Below are 16,123 nucleotides of genomic sequence, written 5' to 3'. Positions count from 1 at the left end.
TCTTTTAAAGGGAGAAAGAAAAAGCTTCCTTGTTTTGAAGACTGGCGCTCCAAGGGCTAAACTACTTACTGAATTCGGAAAATCTATTTTTTAATGGTTCTTCTTTCTCTGCGCAGCACTCTTTATTTGGAGAATGCTTTCTTGAGCAGCGAGTTGTTGACTTTGTATGCTTTGGATTTATTAGACATGTGTCAAGTTGTCAACCTCCTACCGTCTGCATTTGTGTCCACCTTGCAAACAGCAGGGAAAAATACTTTTTTTTTTTCCACGAACGTTCACTTCTTGGCAGTTCTGAAACAAATTTTTGAACAGTTGCTGTTCCTATTGATAGCAATAGTTTGATGTTTCAAAAAAAAACCAGGGTTTTATTTTCCCCTACATTTTTGACATGTTCTGTCATATCATATCACATCAGACCCTGATGCATCAAAAACAAAAAAAAGGGAGGGCGCAGCCTGCTCTGCTCACATAGATCATGAGCCTTCACAGAACACCCACCCATCTGTTCGCCACTTTCGTCCTTTTGTTCTGTCTCGAATGCTGGTATTCCTCAATCAAATGTATTCTTGCTTCTTCTAAGCCGCTGCAGTCTCTCCCGCAAGGCTTCCTAATCTTTGTGAGAAATAGTTCCAAGGAATTTGGAGACTATTCACCTTTCCCTACTGGTGAGGGGCTGGAATCTAGATCCATTGAGGGTATCAGCTGCAATCAACAATAGACAAGGAAGAATACACAAATGAAGTCAACACCCAATAGCCCCAGGCAAGTGTCACCTAAAATTGCTGAAACTGTGAAAAAAAAAAAAAAGTCCATAATCAAGACTGTTCTTCTCAGAGCTTTTCCCATCCCCTGGCAGGGCTGCCAGGATCTCCCCACGCCGTCGGGAGCACGCTGAGACTGTGAAATGAAGCCCAGCATGATCTGCACCCCCGGCTCTGTCCTGGCAGCTTGTCCTCCAGAAAGGGGAGGTGGACTACAGGGCGGGTCCAGCCACACCACTCCCCACACTGCCTGGTGCTCCGGGAGCAAAGCCCAGACCCCTCCTGGACCACCCTCCTTCTTCTGCCGCCTCAGGCCCAGCCTCATCCAGGGTCTGCCCCAGGGCCTTCAACTCACAGCTCCATCCGCATGGGAAGTGCCAGTCCCCCATGGACCGAGTTTCAGGGAGACTTGGCCCGATGCACATTGACCATGACTGTGCAGGACCATGCAACACAAGGCATGGGAAGGCCCCTCAGGGCACGCGTGGGCCTGCGAATTCTGGATGAATGAGACCTGCTGCCCACACTCAGAGAAAGGGCCAAGTGCACAGGCAGGCGGCTGCCGTAGGAGGCGGCATGGGCTCTCAGCCCGGGTGGGAGCAGAGTGATGGGGTAGAGCCAGAGCGGGAGCAGTTGACCCTTGGGGGGCCAAGAGCGGTGGTAAAGGGCAGCCTCCTGGAGGAGGTGACTGCAACCATGTCTGTGTGGGCAGTGGGTGCACACTGTAAGGCTAGGAGCAGAACAGGCGGGCTGTGCTGGAGATGAAGGCTGGAGATAACCTGAGAGTAGCGAGTGAATTGAACAACACAAGGAACTGGGCTTGGGTTTTCTCCTCCCACTTAGTGACATCACGGTTTTGCCTGTTCATCCAAGCCAGCACCAGGCACCCACACTCTCCTCACCCCCAGCAGCCTCAGGGGCGTGCCACCTGCATTGCCACTCAGGACCCTGGGCTCAGCCCAGATGCCACTGCTCCTGAAAGTCTTCAGAGGCCTCATGGGACGGGGCAGGAGCCCACAGATGTCCATGCCTTCCTTGTGTCTGTCATTTGCACAGCCGATCTGTCTGTCCCTCCACCTGCGGGCCGCAACCTTCAGGCCCAGCTGTGTCTTAATGCCCTTTAACCCAAAGAGCTCAGCTGAATGAACTTAAAAGGTGATAGGGAGCTGAGCTTTTAGAGGAGTTTAATCCGGAACTTGAATAAATTTGCATTTTAGAAAAATGTGATGTGAAAATGGATTGTGAGCTGGGGTGTGGGGGCAAGACTGGGACAGAGACTGGGGTAGGAGGAGGTTGTGACTATTCTATAGCAGGAGATGGGGAAGCCCAACTCAGAGCAGTGGGAGCTGGGGTAATAAAGAGAGGCCAATTTGAGACATCCAGGTGAAAGAATCAAGACGATCAGGTTGCTTGTTGAGAAAAGAGGATGGAGGACAGCCTTGGGAGACTGGTGGAGGCAGGGCATGCAGTGGGGAAGGCAGGCTTGGTGGACAGGCTAGGGTGTGGGTGCCACAGGGAGTCGCATTTTAGAATGGGGACACCAGGTGAGGCCGGCCACGCCGATTTGGAGCTCATGGGAAAGTTTGCCGCGCTGTGCAGTGAGGGAGCCTGGGCCGTGGGGGAAGGCTGGGCTCTGCATGAGTCCACCAGTGGTGCTGGGTGGGCTCTGAGCTTCTCTGGGCTTCAGTTTCCTATTGGGTATGAGAAGGGGGAGGGATGGTTCCTTACAGTACCAACATTCTAGAACTCCGCAGGGCATCCCAGGGAAAGCGGCACAGCCCTGAGTCTTGAGCTCTGTCAGGTGCGGCCCCTGCTCTTCTGGAACCCTGTCAGTTTCCTACAGGTGCCATCACAAAGTGCCAAAAATCCAGTGGCTTAAAACAACAGGAATCCATTCTCTCATAGTTTTGGAGGCCAGATGGAGGTGTAGGCGGGACCACGCTTACTCCGAGGGCTTCGGGGAGAAAGTTCCATGCCCCTCCAGCTCCTGGGGGCTCCCGGCAATCTCTGGCATTCCTTGGCTTGCAGCGGCACGGCCCCCGTCTTCGCCTCTATCTTCACGTGGACTTCTTTTTTTCTCTGCGTGTCTCTGTGTCTGCTCTTCCTCTTGCAAGGACACCCGTCATTGGAGTCGGGGCCCACCCTCCTCCAGTATGACCTCATCCTAACTGATTACACCTACAAAGACTCTATTTCTAAATCATGCTGCACTTGGGTTTCTGGGTGGACATAAATGCGGGGGCATTATCAGGCCAGTCCACTTGCACTTGCTTGTTGGTGTCAGAGCCCCTCCCTAAACCAGGGCTCCATATGGGCTGCCTGTCTGCCGCAACACAGGCTAGCGGGGAAACAGTAGAAATGCCACTTCTATATATTTATCATATTTATTTTGAGGTAAGTTATATGACATATATAATAAATTAGTACTGTGGTATATGTATATTATTAACAAATCAATATACATTCATTGGGGGACTTATTGATTTTTAACATTGGGTCGCACAGACAAGAAAGTATGGGGACCCCCGCTGAGACCCTGAGTCCCAGATGGGTGCTCTGATTGGAGCTGGCTGGATCCCCGTCACCTGCAGCTGAGCTTGCCACATGGTCATGACTTAATGTTGGGTAGTTACATGTGATGGAATAGGAAGGAAACACCCGGTCCCTCATTGCACCCTGTAGGACACTGTGTGGAGTGGTGGGACACTGTGTGACACGGTGGTGGTGAGCACTGGCCCTGGAGTTTCAGCCACGGCACTGCCAAGTCTCTAGCACTGCCATCTTGGACTAATTACCATACTGGGCTGCACCTCAGCGTTGCTTCCTGTAACGGGGATTGAGGATAATCCTACTACCTCAGCCGGCTGCCAAAACTGGACTTGATATTTTATATCAAGGACTTAATACCATGCTCATCCCCAAAATATTAGCCGCTGTTGTTATTGTCTTCATGACGACAACCAAGCGGGACGGAGAGGCACAGGCCGGTACCTGCTGCCCTGGCACTGCCCCTCCCGAACCTGCGCATCTGCGAAGCCTCTGCATCCCCTCCCCGAGCTCCATGCTCCCTACATTCACTCCTGACCGGGACCCTGCCCACGCATTTCCTCCCTAAAGAAAGGAAGGCTTTGGGCAGCGAGGTGGAGGGCCTGTTGGCTGCTCTATCACTCTCTACTCTTGAGCCATTCCGGCAACAAAAACATTTCAGATGTGGAGGGTTGATGGGTGTGCGTACATGTGCGTGTGTGCGTACGTGTGTGTGCGTACGTGTGTGTGCACGTACATGTGTGTGCAGACATGTGTGTGCGTTCGTGTGTGTGTGCAGACGTGTGTGTGCGCGCAGACGTGTGTGTGTGGACGTGTGTGTATGCGTACGTGTGTGTGTGCAGAGACAGAGAAGGATTATGAGTTCCCATCTCAGGCTAATGAGGCCTGTTTAAGTATGGGGCAAACTGACACTGGACCATTTGGCTGCAGAATTGCACAGTAGAATTATAATTAATTTGTGGTCCAACATTACCCATAGGCCTTTTTTAGCATTTCTACTTTCCTGGCTGTTACTGCCCATTGAATTCCAATGTTTTGGATTAATATCCTCTGGTTACATCCTTCTGCCGTTTTCCAAGCCGAGCCTCATTTTATTTCTTGTCCATATTTTGGGCTCTTCAGACGATTTCTCTGTCTTCACTGGTCTTCTCAACGCCTCCTAATTTTGCACAATCTGTGAATTCAATTAACAAGTTTTATCCTCTCCTCCAGATAATTAACGAAGACGTTAAATAAAGCCAGACTGCACTGACCCCTGGGGCGCCATGCGAGACCCCCCGCGGACATGGTACACAGCTATTTATCATCATCTTTGTTCATGGCCCTTCCACCAATGCTGAGCTCACATGGCAGCAGGAACCTGAGAATCTGGGGGAGTCCATTTTGGTGGAGCGCTGACTAGGGCAAAGCACCCCCAACCCCAGCACAACCAGCCCTGAGACCATGGTCATTCACTCAAATCCTGGGCCTCAGTCTCCATGTATTAAAGCAAGAGGCACCGGCTCCCTTCCTTTCTGCACGAGGGGTCAAGGTTGCCATTTCTCTGGGCCGGCACTTTCTCCCCTGTCGACAGTGCTTCCTTTCTGGCCTCCAGACCGTTTCCAACATTTGGATGTAAACAGACCCTCAAACCTTACCCCTCCTCCTTCACCTCTCAAACCCGAGGGTGTCTGCCTTCCCTTCTCGGTGAAGGCCACTCCATCCTGGCTCAGGTCCACAGTCTTGGCGTCGTCCTTGACTGCGCTCTTCTTTGCACGCCCACAGCCAATCTGTGAGCAGTTCTAGTGGCTCTGCCTTCAAAACGCATCCAGAATCTCACCGCTTCTCTCTCCTGCCAGTGCTGCTGCCCCGGGCTAGGCCTCCCGCAGGCCTGCCTGGCCGCTGCACCCCGACATGCACACATCTGTTCTCTCCTCCTCTTCCTCGCTGGCCTCCCTCACTCTCACCCATGCACAGCAGCCAGAACCCGTTAAACTACAAGTCAGACTGCGTCAATCCTCTCCCAAACCCCTCCGCGGCCTTCCCGCCTGTCTCCAGAAAAGGCCCACGATCTCACGGGGATGTTTCCTATGACTGCTGTGACAAATTTCCACAAGCTCGGAGGGTTCACTAGTGCAAATTCATTATCAAACCGTTCTGGAGGTCGGAAATCCCACTCAGGTCTCACGGGGCTAAAATCAAGGTCTTGGCAGTATCGTGTTTCTTCTGCCGCCTGTCAGGGAGAAGCTGTTTCTTTGCGCGTTCCAAGCTCCCAGGGCCACCTGCAGTCCTTGGCTCATGGCCCCACACCACTGCAGGCTCACTTCCATGGTCACATCTTCGCTGACATTCCTGCCTCTCTCTTCCACTTACAAGGGCCCTTGTGATGGCATTAGACCCCTCAGATAGTCCAAGATAGTCTCAAGATCCTTAGCCCGACGACGCATGCACAGTCCCTATTGCTGTGCAGGGTGACATATTCACAGGTCCTGGGGATCAGGGGCCATCATTCTGCCAGCCACAGTGGCCTTCAGTGTCCCCCACCGATTGGCCTCCTGATCACCTGTCTGACCTTGTCTCTGTCCCCATGCACACTATCCTCTCCCCACACTGATCCTGGGATGAGTGGGGGATGGGGGTAGCGGGAGGGCTTGCTGTGGTGTTCTCCAATTTCCCTGGTGTAAATACACCCATCATGCTGATTTTCAGATCTCAAGTTGGCCTCACTTAACATGGACCTGGGAAGAGGTGGGCACCATGAACTCCCACTGCTCCGCAGGGCCCCTGAGGCTCTGTGCTTGCCCTTCTCTCTGCTGTGACATGCTGCCCCAGAAGCCACAGGCTCACAGGGCAAGCTCCTGCCCTTGTGGAGGCCTCTTTGGCACTGCCCCGAAACCGCACCCCCTGCCCGTCCATATTCATCCTCCGTTCTCTACCTTCCCATCTTTGCACTCCATCACCATCTAAAACTTCGCCATCTGAAAGTGCCCATGGTGATTCTCTTGTGTATTGCTTATCTCCCCAGAGGAGAGCAGGGACAGCAGGGAGGGGGCTCTGTGCGGCCCCAGTACCTACAACAGTGCCCAGATGTCATAGGTGATCCATCAGTAGCTGTGGATAAACGGGTGCATGGACGCCTGGCCCCACGTGCAACAGGAGGGAGAGATGCTTTCCGCTCTTGCCACTCCTTACAATGTGAGCTGTCCTGGGAGCCATGCAGAAGGGGAGTATGGCTCATTATTCTAAAACTTACACGTGCTTTTCTAAAAGTTCCATTTTCTTTAGTGTTCATGGGCGCATTCTTTCTTCTTCAGCGCTGGTCTGTTCTTCCACTAGATATCTACTTTTGATTTGCTAGGGACTAGTGAATGAAATCATGCTCATGTGCTTCACAGAAAAGCTAATCAATTACCATTTTCTAATGTAATAGTAAATCTCCAGCCTACATCCTTTTCTATAATAATAATATTTGGTTCAAGGAGATCCAAAGGAAAAGAATTAATCCAAGAAGCCCGCAGGGAAGCATGTTGACAAGGGTTCTGTAAAACACTCATTTCAATTTAGGGATGGCAGAGTGAAAGGTATCAAACATGGCATTAGGTTATCACTCTAGATAGTGGAGATTATGGAAGAAAGGTGATTTTCGTGGGATAGGAAAGCATCAAGAATATTTTGAAACCAAAATGGCATTTAACATTCCTTGATTACTTATTAAATGTTTGGTGCCAGTCTAAATGCTTTACCTGTTTATCTCAGAACAAATGAGGGAAGGCCACTCAAAGGTACCTCTAGAGCACTGTACAAGAGCAGCCTGCACTCAGCAAAGTTGTGAGTACAATATCTCACTCCACCATGCAACCTGTGAAAGGACCATGGTAACCTTCAAACTTCTGGCCTTAAGCAGAGTTGTACTTTTTGACCTTTCACCTCAGGCCTTTTCTTCCATGCTGACCTCCAGGCTGACCCAGGTTGCTCATCAATGGCTCTGTCTCCTTCAAGCTAGTCCTGAGTTCCTGGGGCCTGCAATTATTAGTAAGAGGCTTCAGCCGTCCAAGCTTCCTTGGGATTTCAGGGGTAGCTATAACGTTCATCAGATTTCTCAAAGTAGGCTTTGGATGGTATTAAGCCCTCTGAGAAAGAAGGGTTCTATGATCAAATAAGTTTGGGAAATATAAGATTAAAATGTTTACCAGAGTTCTTTACTGCAAGAATCCTCAGAATTCTTTATGTGCAATTGTGGGTGATAAGTTATCAAGAGCAGAGGATTGTATACAACTTTCCCACACTATGTAAACATATTTCTGTCTGCTTGAGTAGTAGCTTTGATAATTACCATACTCTGGAAAGCACTTCAGGAAATACTGTTTCACCTATATACCGTGGTATTTCTTTGTCTCCAGCCAATACCTAAGATTCAGGTGACCATCTGATGGGAGTAAGAGGTAGGGGATTCCTGCAACAACTGGGTGAAGAGTTCTAGGTTGGGCAAATCAGTGCTCTTGCCAAGAACAATCAGAGAATTTAGGTATATAGAAATACCTACAATTGATGATAGATTATAGATGATAAATAATAGATCAAGAGATTGATGATTGGTAGATGATAGATATAACAGAGAGATAAATGATAGGTATAGATGGATAAATATATACATACGTGTGTGTGTGTGTGTGTATTTAGAGAGAGAAAGGGACCTCTAGATATGGTTATTTCTTTGAAAGGCACTAGTGGGCTACTGAGGAGACCAGAATTTGGGGGCCAAATCCTAAGAGAAGGAAAGTTCAGAGAAGTGAGCTGATGTTTTATGAGCTACACTTTCCCCCAGGGTAATTGTGGATTCTTCATATAAAACAATATCTGAGAACCTGGGCAAGGAGCTGCTGCTAAGAGATGGAGAAGCCATCAGAGCTTCTGGTAATTTCACAGGGCTAGAGAGACAAAAGTTATATCTCAGGAAGGAAAGAAGATACAAAGAAGTGAGTTCAACATTCATTGATTTCCACTGGAGAAACTTGCCAAATTTTCAAGCTGTGCAGGACAAGAAGCTAAGAAAGTAAATGGAAACTGACTGAAACATAAACCATAATCTTTGGCCAAGTCACGGCAGCTAGATTCCGGACCTACCAAGAAAGAGAGACCCTGTTAAATACACAAGCTCCTGTTTGGAACTTTTGGAAAGCTACGCTCATAGAACAGTGGTGAAAAAAGTTAGATAAAGATTTATAAAAACTGTGACCCCCAGCTAGAAATAGCATGATTATTGATTGGATTAAGATGGCATTGCCCACACTAACTAACAACCAGAGAATAGAGTGGAACAATCTATAGTGGTTTATAAACTGTATTTGGCATTTAATAAAAAACCAGTTAGCATACCAAGAAATGAGATCAAGAGAAAAAGAGACAATAGAAATAGACAAACAGATGAGATGACCTGACCTAGTTATTGTAGTTGTCAGATATGCACTTTGAAATAAATTTAATATTAATAATTAATTAATATATTCAAGAAAATAGATGACAATGTGGAGAATTTCACCCAAAAATAAATCAGAATCTACATCAAAGAATTAAATGAAAACTGTAGAAAGCAAAGATTTAAATTTTTTTTTTTTTAGAGACAAGGTTTGCCGTCTTGCCTAGGCCAGTCTTGAACTCTTGGGCTCAAGTGATCTTCCTGCCTCAGGCATCCCAAAGTGTTGAGATTATAGGCATGAGTCACTGTGCCCAGCAAAAATTAAATGAGTTGACGGACTTAACAGAAGATTGGATTTGGCAAGAAAAGAAGATTAGTAAACTAGAAGATAAATAAATAGATAAAATCCAGGCTGAATCACCTAAAGCAATAGTAAAAATTTTGGAAAAGATATTATAAGGCATAGCAGACACAGTGAAAAGTCTAATGTATACATAATTGGACTCTCATAAAGGAAGGAAAGACAGAAGGGGGCATAAGCAATATTAAGAGATAATGGCTAACACTTTTCCAAAAATTATAAAAGACATAAAGCTCCATATTCAAGAAGCACTATGAAATGTAAGCAGGATAACTATGAAGCCAACCGCACTTAGATACATCATGCTGAAACTGTTGAAAACCAGAGATGAAGAGAAAATTTAAAGCAGATAGATTTAAAACATGCATTATGTTCAAAGATGAAATGCTGTTACTGATGGTTGCTTTCTCAACAATGAAGGAATATTTTTTAAATGCTGAAAAAACTCAACTGCCAACCTATAGAATTCTATACCCAGCAAAAATAATCTTCAAAAATAGAAACACAATAAAAATATTTCCAATAAAATAAAAATAAATAAATAAATGAAAGCAGAGAGAATTTATCAACTTTTAGAATCACACTAAAAAAATATAAAACATTCCTCTGGCAGAAAAATAATGATACCAGACATACTAAAAATAGTACAGAAATGAATGAAGGAAATGTGGATGTATATTTAACATACATATATTTCAATATTGGCTAAACAAGTTAATAATGATAATGTCATGTGTGGTCCAAATTTTGTAATATAATGCATGATCTTACTGGGCTTATTCTCACCAAAACAAAAGTCTGGAGTAGGAAAAGGTAGTTTAAATGTTCCAAAACCCTAGCATTGCCTTGCAAGTGACAAAAGCACTAATTTATATTATTCAAAGATTATCATAGTTAGGGTGATTATTAAAAGAACCAATAAGGTATAAAGAAAATGAAATAATAAAAATATTTTGAAATTTGAAAATATTTTGAAATGAATTATAATAGAAATGTAACTTACCAAAATATGTGAGTCTCTGTGCAGCTACAGCTAAATTTATAGCCTTAAGTGCATACATTTAAAAAGAAGAAAGCTGAAAAATCTATGATGCAAATGTCAATCTCAAGAAGTTATTTTAAAAAAGCAACAAATTAAACCCAACTAAAGCAGAACGGAGGAAATAATAAGGATGGGAGCAGAATCAATGAAATGGAAAATAAACCTATAGTAGACAGAATTAACAAAGTCAGAAATTAATTACTTGAGAAGACTAGTAAAATTGATAAATATGTGGCAAGACTGACTAAAAAATAAAGAGGCTGGGCGCGGTGGCTCACGCCTGTAATCCCAGCACTTTGGGAGGCCAAGTCGGGCAGATCATGAGGTCAGGAGATCAAGACCATCCTGGCTAACATGGTGAAACCCCATCTCTACTAAAAAAATACAAAAAAATTAGCCGAGTGTGGTGGTGGGTGCCTGTAGTCCCAGCTACTCGCAAGGCTGAGGCAGGAGAATGGTGTGAACCCGGGATGTGGAGCTTGCAGTGAGCCGAGATTGCATCACTGCACTCCAGCCTGGGTGACAGAGAGAGACTCCATCTCAAAAAAATTAAAATTAAAATTAAAAAAATAAAAATAAATAAAGAAGGCACAAATTACCAATATCAGTGATGAAAAAACAGATAATGCTATAGATTCTGATTCTATAACTATTAAAAGTTAAAAGAAAATATTACATAATGATGCCAAATAATTTGAAAGTTTAGACCAAATGAACAAATTCCTAGAAAGGAGTAACTTAATCAAACTTACAAAAGAAGTAATATAAACTTGAAAAGTCTTATATTGATTTTTAAAGTTGAACAAGCACTTCTAGACCTACAAAAAGACCTAGACAGCCACATAATACTAGTGGGGGACTTCAACACCCCACTGACAGCATTAGACAGCATTCTGGACTTAACTTCAACACTTGACCAATTAGACCTAATAGACATCAATAGAATACTCTGCCCATTTACCACAGAATATGCATTCTTCTCATCTGCACACAGAACATAATCCAAGGTCAATTACATTCTTAACCATAAAGCAAGTCTCAATACATTCAAAAAAGTTGAAATCATACCAACCATCCTCTTGGACCTCAGTGGAATAAAAATAGAAATTAACACCATGAAAACCTTCTAAAACCACACAGTTACCTGGAAATTAGGCAATTTGCTCCTGAATGACTTTTGGGTAAACAATAAAATCAAGGCAGAAATCAAAAAATTCTTCTAAAGAAATGAAAACAGAAACATAGCATACCAAAATATCTGTAATGCAGTAAAAGATGTGTTAAGAGTAAAATTTATAGCACTGAATACCCACCTCAAAAAGCAAAAAATATCCCAAAATACCTAGAGGAACTAGAAAAAACAAGAACAAACTAACCCCAAAGCTAGCAGAGGAAAAAAAATAACGAAAATCAGAGTGGAACTGAACAAAATTGAGACCCAAAAACTCATACAAAGAATTAACAAAACCAAAAGTTGGTTCTTTGGATGGATAAACAAGATCTATAGACCACTAGCTAGACTAACAAAAAATAAAAGGGAGAAAATCCAAATTAGCACAATCAGAAATGATGCAGGTGACATTACAACCAATCTCACAAAAATACAAAAGATCTTCAGAGTCTATTATGATCACCTCTATGCACACAAACTAGAAAATCTAGAGGAAAATGATAAATTCCTGGAAACACACAATCTCCCAAGATTGAATCAGGAAGAAATTGAAACCCTGAACAGACCAATATCAAGTTCAAAAATTGAATCATTAATTTAAGAATGCCTACCAACCAAAAAGAAACTTCAAACCAGGTGGATTCAGAGCCCAATTATACCAGACATACAAAGAAGAGTTAGTACCAATTCTGCTGAATGTATTCCAAAAATCTGAGGAGGAGGAACTAGCATCTTCCTGATACCAAACCTGGCAAAGACATGATGAAGAAAAAAAAAAAAACACAGGCCAATATCCCTGATGAACATAAATGCAAAAATCCTCAACAAAATACTAGCAAACCACAATGTTAATTCATCATGATTAAGTAGGCTTCATTCCTAGGATCAAGGTTGGTTGAGCATATGCAAATCAATAAATGTAATTCACCACATAAACAGAATTAAAAACAAGAACCATATGATCATCTCAATAGACATAGAAAAGGCTTTCAGTAAAATCCAACATCCCTTCATGATAAAACCCTCAAGAAATTAGGCATCAAAGGAACATATCTCAAAATAATGAGAACCATCTATGCCAAAGCCATAGCCAACATCATACTGAACAGACACAAACTGGGAGATTTCCCCTTGAGAACTGGAACAAGACAAGAATGTCCACTCTCACTACTCCTATTCAACATAGTACTGCAAGTGCTAACCAGAGCAATCAGGCAAGAGAAAGAAATAAAAGGCATCCAAATAAGAAGCAAAGTCAAACGATCTCTCTTCACAGACAATCTGATTCTACATCTAGAAATGACTTCAGTAAAGTTTTAGAATATAAAATCAATATACAAAAATCAGCAGCATTTCTATACACCAATAACATTCAAGTGAGAGCCAAATTGAGAATGCAATCCCATTTACCATAGCCACACAAAACAATAAAATACTTAGAAATACATCTAACCAAAGAGGTGAAAGATAACTACAAGGAGAACTACAAAACACAGAGAAAGAAATCATAGTTGACACAAACAAATGAAAAAATATTACATATTCATGGATTGGGAGAATCAATATAGTTAAAATGGCCATACTTCCTAAAGCAATCTACAGATTCAATGGTGCCCCTTTCAATGCCAACATTATTTTTCACAGAACTAGAAAAAAACTATTCTAAAATTCATATGAAACAAACAAAAAGCAGAATAGCCAAAGCAATCCTAAGCAAAAAAACAAAGCAGAGGCATCACATTACCTGACTCCAAACTATACTATAAAGCTACAGTAACCAAAACAGCATGGTACTGGTACAAAAACAGACATATGGACCAATGGAACAGAATAAATAACCCGGAAATAAAGCCACATACCTATAGCCATCTGATCTTTGACAAAGTTGACAAAAATAAGCATTGGGGAAAGAATTCCCAATTCAATGAGTGGTGCTGGGGTAACTGACTAGCCATATGCAGAAGAATAAAACTGGACCTCTACTTTTCACCATAACAAAAATTAAGTCAAGATGGATTAAAGATTCAAATGCAAGACTTCGAACTACAAGAATCCTACAAGAAAACCTAGGAAATTCTGAACATCGGCCTTGGGAAAGAATTTCTGACTAAGTCCTCAAAATCAATTGCAACAAAAACAAAAATTGACAAGTGGGACCTAATTAAACTAAAGAGCTTCTTAACAGCAAAAGAAACTATCAACAGAGTAAACAGGCAACCTACAGAATGAGAGAAAATATTAGCAAATTATGCATTCGACAAAGGTTTAATATCCAGAATCTATAAGGAACTTAAATAATTGAACAAGCAAAAAACAAATAGCCCCATTAAAAAATGGGCAAAAGACATGAACAGACACTCCTCAAAAGAAGACATACAAGCAGCCAACAAACAAGAAAAAATGTTCAATGTCAAAAATCATCAGAGAAATGCAAATCAAAACCACAATGAGATATTATCTCACATCAGTCAGAATGATTGTTATTAAAAAGTAAAAAGCAACAGATGCTGGCAAGACTACAGAAGAGGGGGAATGCTTGTGTACTATTTGTGGAATTGTAAATTAGTTCAGCCACTGTGGAAAGCAGTTTGGAGATTTCTTGAAGAACTTAGAACTGCTATTCAACCCAGCAATCCCATTACCAGGTATATATCCAAAAAAAATCATTTTACCTAAAGACACATATACTCTTATGTTCATCACAGCACTATTCACAATAACAAAGACATGGAATCAACCTTGGTGCCCATCAACAGTGGATTGGATAAAGAAAATATGGCACATAGACACATGGAATACTACACAACCATAAAAATAACAAAATCATGTCCTTTGCAGCAAAATGGATGTAGCTAAGACAATCATTAATTCACTTAGGAAAATCAAGAATGCAATCCCATTTACAATAGCCACACAAAGCAATAAAATACTTAGAAATACATCTAACCAAAGAGGTGAAAGATATCTACAAGGGGAACTACAAAACACAGAGAAAGAAATCATAGATGACACAAACAAATGGAAAAATATTACATGTTCCTGGATTGGGAGAATCAATATAGTTAAAATGGCCATACTTCCCTAAGCGAATTAATGAAGAACCAGAAAACCAAATACCACATATTCTCACTTGTAAGTGGGAGCTAAACATTGAGTACTCATGGACATCAAGATGGCAATAATAGAAACTGGGGACTACTAGCGGGGAGGGCTAAGAGTTGAAAAACTGATTATTGTGCACTATGCTCAGTACCTGGCTGATGGGATCAGTCATACCCCAAACCTCAGCATCATACAATATGCCCAGGTAACAAACCTGCACATGTACCCCCTGAATCTAAGTTAAAAATGATATTTTTTAGTTTAATTTTTTAAAATTTAAAATATCCCCATTAAGAAATCTCTGGGTGCAGAAGGCATCACTGGTGAAAAATTTACAAACATTTAGAGAATAGTAAGACAAAAAAATGATGCTATCCAAAATGTAAGAGTGGGCATTTCCCAACTCATTTTATGAGGACAGAATAACCTTGATGTCAAAACCCAATTAAGGACATTATAAAAAAAGAAAATTTACAAGATAATGTCCCATAAACATAAATGAAAAGTATCTCAAATGAAAATTAGCAATTCAAACCTCATAGCATATTAAAAGAAGAAAACATCACATTCAAATTGAGTTTCTTCCAGGAATATAAGGATAATTTAATATTAAAATTAACCAATATAATTCACCACATTAATAACAGGGAAATAATTATTTTATTTAATAAAGCTATAACTGTAAAGCTATTCAATAAAATTCCACACCCATTGATATGATTTGGCTGTGTCCCCCCAAAATCTCAACTTGAATGGTATCTCCCAGAATTCCCACATATTGTAGGAGGAACCCAGGGTGGGGGGTGATTGAATCATAGGGACTGTTCTTTCCCATGCTATTCTCATGGTGGTGAATAAGTCTCATGACATCTGATGGGTTTACAGAGGTTTCCACTTTTGCTTCTTCCTCATTTTCTCTTGCTGCCACCGTGTAAAAAGAGCCTTTCGCCTCCCACCATGATTCTGAGACCACTCCAGCCATGTGGAACTGTAAGTCCAATTAAACCTCTTTCTTTCATAAATTGCCCAGTCTCAGGTATGTCTTTATCAGCAGCATGAAAAGGGACTAATACACTCATTTATCACAAAAATTCTTAGCAAACAAGGAATATAACATTATTAATCTGTTAAAGAGTATCTATAAAAATCCTACCACAAACATCATACTTTATGATCAAATATTGAAAGCTTTTCCCCAGCGATAAGAAATGGGACAAGATTGCCCAAAACCAGCACTTCTACTCAACATTTGATTGGGATCCTAGCCAAGGCAATAAGACAAGAAAAAACACAAAGTATAAGAATTGCAAATAAAGACATAAAACTATCATTACTCTTAGGCATCTTGAGTGTATATGTAAAAAATCTAAATGAATCTGTAGATAAACTCTAAAAATACAAAGAGAATGTAGCAAGGTTACTGGATACAAAATAAGTGTGTAAAAGTCAATTATATATTTATATATTAGCAACACCAAATAGAATATAGCTTTTTAAACCTACCATATATAATAAAAACACCAAATGCCTACATGATATCAAAGACACATACAGCTGGTGCACATGAACACATACCCCCATGTAAGGGCTTCATGTTACATGGTTCAGTCATTTGGTTTCTCTGGGTCACTGTTCACTCATCTTTAAATTGCCAACACTGTGTTAGGTTTGGATTGATCATTTGTGCGACCTCTGGTAGTTTTAAAATTCCATAATTCTCTTCTTGTCTCATTCATTAATTCTG

The sequence above is a fragment of the Gorilla gorilla genome, chromosome 17 (genome assembly GCF_029281585.2).
Source record: "Gorilla gorilla gorilla isolate KB3781 chromosome 17, NHGRI_mGorGor1-v2.1_pri, whole genome shotgun sequence".
NCBI classification, from domain to species: domain Eukaryota; kingdom Metazoa; phylum Chordata; class Mammalia; order Primates; family Hominidae; genus Gorilla; species Gorilla gorilla.
Note: the sequence above shows the minus strand (reverse complement) of the source record.